At 38.5% G+C, this 5,970-nt stretch overlaps 3 non-coding genes across 3 annotated transcripts; all 3 read left to right on the top strand.

Moving 5' to 3' along the window:
- Positions 1–450: 450 nt before the first annotated feature.
- Positions 451–523, top strand: Trnar-ucg (transfer RNA arginine (anticodon UCG)). The gene has a single exon. It is a non-coding gene; the product is annotated as a tRNA-Arg (tRNA).
- Positions 524–3,571: 3,048 nt separating this feature from the next.
- Trnar-ucg (transfer RNA arginine (anticodon UCG)) lies at positions 3,572–3,644 on the top strand. The gene has a single exon. It is a non-coding gene; the product is annotated as a tRNA-Arg (tRNA).
- A 517-nt stretch (positions 3,645–4,161) lies between these two features.
- Trnar-ucg (transfer RNA arginine (anticodon UCG)) lies at positions 4,162–4,234 on the top strand. The gene has a single exon. It is a non-coding gene; the product is annotated as a tRNA-Arg (tRNA).
- The last annotated feature ends 1,736 nt before the right edge of the window (positions 4,235–5,970 follow it).

The raw sequence follows: 5,970 nt of genomic DNA, 5'->3' as shown, positions 1-5,970 counted from the left end.
AAGAGACACAGAAAGAGAGAGTGAAAGAAAGAGACTGAGTGAGTGAGTGAAAGAGCAATTAGAAAGAATGAGTGAGGTTGGACGATGAGAAATTGTATGTATAGGGAGAAGCAAGTTAGTGTAGATTAATATGATTGTGTATGTGTGTGTGTGTGTGTGTGTGTTTGTGTGTATGTGTGGATAATACATACATACACACACTCACACACGCCCATGTGAGCGTGTGCATGTAAACACACACATATATATATCTATATATATATATATATATATATAGATATGCGTACATATGTCCTTATACTTCCGTATGCCCTGCGTATGTTATTCTGCTTGCCTGCATGCGTGCTTCTTTATCCTATATACTTAAAATTAAGGCCGAATATAAATCACTCAACAAACACTGGCTCGTTTTCTAAATATAATGCTTATTTTAAAACAGGCAGCCAGGCTGGCCGCGTGGCCTAATGGATAAGGCGTCTGACTTCGAATCAGAAGATTGCGAGTTCGAGTCTCGTCGTGGTCGAATTATTTCTTTTATCGCAAAGTCTCTTATTAATTTGGTTCTTAGATTACTGTAATACGTTGCACGTCTGTCGTTACTTTCTATTTATATTCTTCGAATACATTTGAGTATTTTCTATACTTAGAACCAGTTACTCCGGAGACGAATTAGCTGTTGTTGCTTTTACCGATGAGCCGTATGCTAACTTTGTTTGTGCAGAATGATGAACAAAATCTTCAGTTCTATATTTAAGAGATGAGGAATTATGTACATTATTTACATTTGACGGATATTTGTCCTCATCATATTTGTTGTTGACACAACGTTTCAGCTAATATACAGCCTTCATCAGGTGTCTTGGGGAAAATTCGAACCTAGGTTCTCATTCCTAAGGTATTTTTCGATATTATTGTTATTATTATTATGTTGTTTTTTTTTCTTCTTTCTTCAAATTTTCTTCCATTTCTCGCCGATTGTTTTCCGTACACCTAGGGCAGAGAAACTCGTTGTATGCATTCCCAGTTTACACACGCAAATTCACAGGTAAAACATGTATTTAAGAAAAAAAAAAAATTCATGAATGGATGTTGTTTTCACAGCGATAATGCTCTTCTCAGTACATGAGTCGTTCCAGTTAGCACGATTTTTTGCACTTCCTGTAGGGATGGTAAGCCTGGTATCATTTTCAAATAGGTTTCAGTACCTTTTTTTTTTATTTATCATTCCTAGTAGTTTTATTTTTATAACGTGCTTTCACTTCACTACCGAGCGCAGCTCTGTGTGCCTTGGGTATGTGCTGTGGTTTGCTGTGATGCTCTTATGGTTACTGTTATTATTATTATTATTATTATTATTATTATTATTATTATTATTATTATTATTATTATTATTATTATTATTATTATTATCAGAGCTTCTAACGCTGGAGATGTACTACAGTGACAGCTGTTCAGTACCAGGGAACTAAGGTAACACCTTTTATTTTTCGAGCACCTTCTGGAGTATTCGAGCGGTTCCAGGCAGTGCTGTTTTCTGCACGTGTTCCACCCTTATTAAGCCCCTATTTGTTCCACGTACTTCTCTAAGTTTTTTCTCACTGTTCATAGGGCTCCGACAATTACTGGTATTAATGCTACCTTTTTCATCGACCACAACTGTTTAACTTCCCTATCTAACCTGTCAGATCTCTCGACTTTTCTTTCTTCCTTACCGCATAACTTGTTATCAGCTGGGTATGCTATGTCTATGATCCAGCATGGTCTGCTTTCTTTCTCAATTAAGACTATGTCCGGCTTCCTATTATTATTATCATCATCATCATCATCATCATCATCATCATCATTATTATTATTATTATTCCTTTCTCCATCCTAACCAAATCCACCCTCTGCAACACCTGTCCTTTTTACTGCTATCACACTGTCATTAATATCACAAGTCTATTTGGCCTGGAGTCGATGTAATCGACTAATCCTTCATACTGGTCTTGTGATTGAATTACAAAAGCATTATTTATTTAGGCTCTCACTCTCAATCAAGACATAAGCCTTCGAAAATTCGATGCCGTTATCTACACTCTCTGGATCTTTCCTTATCATCAGTTTTCCTGGTTTTCCGGTTTTCATGACGTATAAATTCCCCACCAGGATGTGTCACCGGTGCGTCGCGGAATTACTCATTTTTGCCAGTTTAATGGACTAGATCAACGTGAAACGAACACAACGCGTCACCCAGTCCAGAAATAGAAACATGAATGTTACGATAATGAGTCCAACACCCTTACCACTAAGCCACGTGCCTCTATTTTCCTTATCATCTATGTCTCTCAGCTTGCCATCAAATCTACTGCTCCTATGCCCTTTGCTCTCTACTTTTTCACTTTCCAGTCAATAGCCATCTTAACGTTACATTTGGTAACCCGTCCTTGTCTATTCTGAGTGCATAGCCAAGCCATTTGAGCCGAGGGAATTTTATTTCAAAGACCACAGGACTGCAAACAGTTTGGTGACATAGCTTGTCATTTCATCTTTTACTGGGTCAGAAGGTGCGACAGATTTTACACAGGTACTCAAGATGGAAAACATTGATCTGAATAACATCACTTTCTACAATTCACCAGCGTTCTGAGCCATATTTATTTGAACAAATAGGATAGAATCCAATCTTAATCCTAAGATTGTTTTGTCTAGATTTCAAGATCAACTGAAGCCCCTGACAAGCCCCCCGCCCCATATACACTAATAAGTGCGGAACTTTTGGAATTTTCAGGCATGACTTGTATTTTTTGAGTTATCGATTTTAGGAAGGATTCAGTTTGCATAAGTGTTGAGCCTGCAATTTTCTCCCGTACATTTATCTGTCGAAAAGACACCAAATCATCCACATAAGAAAGATACTTTTAAGATGGTGGCTGGTACGTTCACTGTGAAACAAAATTAGTGCTCAGAGAGAGCGCCGCCGGCTTGCATACAAAAATCTCATAGGATATCCCTAACTTTATCTTTTGTGGTCTTATACAGGACTTAGACTGCTTGTGCGAAGACCAACATGTTGGTTAGAACACTCCTAAGTTTCCTCAAACCTTTGGTTAGTCTCATTTCCTTTCCCATGTCCACACACACACACACACACACACACACACACACACTGCTAGACCCTCCAGCTAACTCGCTCAAACAGAGACACCTGTGTACTAACTTGTCGACCTATCCTCCTGCATACCAACCTTGTACCCTACTTCCATTCCTGTTGCGCGGGTCTGACATTTCCCCTATATGATACACCTCAACACTCTTCTACTCAGAAAATTCTTATTTTCTTGACACAATCCCTACCACTACTCCCAAATACACGTCGACAATATAAAGAAGGCTTCCTTCTCCTGCTCGATGAAAGACTAAGACTAACGCTACGAAAATATTTTCTTCGCTCATTTATTTAAACTAACATGCTTTCTTTTTACTTCTGATCTTGAACTTTACTTTATATCAACATATAAACTATTCAACAGACACGGTTTAGATCTTAACATTCTTTAACATAGGCTATCTGAGGAGATTTCAGCACGTCGGCCGCGTGGCCTAATGGATAAGGCGTCTGACTTCGAATTAGAAGATTGCGAGTTCGAGTCTCGTCGTGGTCGAAACTTTCCTTTCTTTTTTGCTTTTTTTTTTACACACAAGTGTGCTTATACATTGTTGGCACTGCGTCGCTTACGACGTCGAGGGTTCCAATTGATCCGATCAACGGAACAGCCTGCTCGTGAAATTAACGTGGAAGTGGCTGAGCACTCCACAGACACGTGTAACCTTAACGTAGTTCTCGGGGATATTCAGCGTGACAAGGCTGACCCTTTCAATTACAGGCACAACTGAAACAGGAAGTAAGAGTGAGAGAAAGTTGTGGTGAAAAAGTACAGCAGGGTTCGCCACCATCCCCTGCCGGAGCCTCGTGGAGCTTTAGGTGTTTTCGCTCAATAAACACTCACCACGCCTGGTCTGGGAGTCGAAACCGCGATTCTATGACCGCAAGTCCGCTGCCCTAACCACTGGGCCATTGCGCCTCCACACTTTATATCAACATATAAACTATTCAACAAACACGGTTTAGATCTAAACGTTTTTTAACATAAAGGCTATCTGATGAAACCGAAGTAGTACGGCCGCGTGGCCTAATGGATAAGGCGTCTGAATTCGAATCAGAAGATTGCGAGTTCGAGTCTCGTCGTGGTCGAATTGTTAACTTTTGTTTCGTATTCTTTTTAAAACACAAGTGTGCTCATACATAATGTTGCATTATATAACATGTAATTTATATATTACATACGTAATAAACTCGTATCTGTATTTTGATTATGCCACAAATTACGAGATTGTACACCATTAAGTATTTCCCCATTGCTCATCTTCTCAGTCTTCCGCATAACTCGAGTAAATTGATCAGTAAATCCATTGGTTAGCCCCAGTTCAACCAGAAGGGGCAAACCAATGATCACAGGAATTTTATTCGTAACCAACTGTTCCTTCTATTCCAGCTATTTGTCTAATGTGCCCGTAGCTGCTAGATTTAGCCAAAAGAAAAAGATTAAACCTTTGGAAAAGAATAACGAGACTCTTCGCCATTCTGCTATGTGGTTATCCTCTATTCCTGGTTTGCGATATAATCTTTATATTTAGTTTTATTGACAGCTTATCCTAAACAATATTAGTAACAATATTGTGAATGGACAGCTGCTAGAATTGTATTTGTTGCTCGAACAGCAGCTGGGAAAAGTAGATGATATTCATACATTGTTATTACTGTTACCTGAATACGGGTACCAACATTGTGAATGGATAGAATATATATCATTATGTCATAGAATTTAACACACACACACATACACACATACGTATCCGAATGCGTCTGACGTAAACAAAGCGATCGAAAGGGAATGAAATAAAGGCACCGTGGAGGCGATGCATACCCTGCCTGCAAATAAATCGTTTCGCAAAATATAGTCTGGCTTACTCTGCGTTGCTCACCCATGCTTTTTAATTGAATTGAATTAAATTTTGTAAGTGTTTGACTAAATTTGGTTATCGGGAAATATGTAAGTATGATTAAATTTTTTTTTTTTTGAAGTTTGACCATCATAGGTATTTATACTCCGATGGAATTAAGAAATCAACTCGTAAATAAACGAAACCCTCGAATCCATCATTGTAACACACACACACACACACACACAGTCGCATATCTATGTATGTATTTATGTTTGTTTGAAGATAATCAAACCGAATTTTCATCATTTTGAGCCACTCACCCAAAGAGTATTTCTGCTAAATGTGATGAAAATCCGTTCAGCCATTTTCTAGCAATTTCGCAAGCACACAGAGAAACAGAAGTCGAAGACGAGTGATTACAATAGCTCGCTTTCGCTTACGCGTGCAGGGTAAAAATGAGTATTAGATGAAAATTCATATTTGTATAGTTCTTGTTCCTTCTTCAACATTACATCCAACCCATTAACAATCCACAAACTCATTGCTTAAATAACCACTAAATATAGTGGTGTATCATTACTGGATATAACAGTTTTACATATTAAACAAACTCGTACGTACATAATTACATGTAGGGAAACTGTATTTCGTTATGCAACCATAATATACCAGAAAGTGTATTAAACGCTTTGTAAGTCAATATCGTGTTTTACTGTGTTAGCAATGCTATTAAATCGCATGTTGACGCTATCTCTGTTTTTCCATCTTCGATCGCATCATTGTTTACATTAAACGTATTCGGATACGAAACGTCGTAACAAATCAGTGCTGGCTATAATTTGTATAGCTTACCAACCACATGGTTCCGGGTTCAGTCCCACTGCGTGGCACCTTGGGCAAGTGTCTTCTACTATAGCTTCGGGCCGACCATAGCCTTGTGAGTGGAATTGGTAGACAGAAACTGAAAGAAGTCCGTTGTATATA

Source organism: Octopus bimaculoides, chromosome 1 (assembly GCF_001194135.2).
Source record: "Octopus bimaculoides isolate UCB-OBI-ISO-001 chromosome 1, ASM119413v2, whole genome shotgun sequence".
Lineage (NCBI taxonomy): Eukaryota > Metazoa > Mollusca > Cephalopoda > Octopoda > Octopodidae > Octopus > Octopus bimaculoides.
The sequence above is the reverse complement of the archived record's forward strand: the minus strand, read 5'-3'. Positions and strand labels throughout refer to the sequence as shown.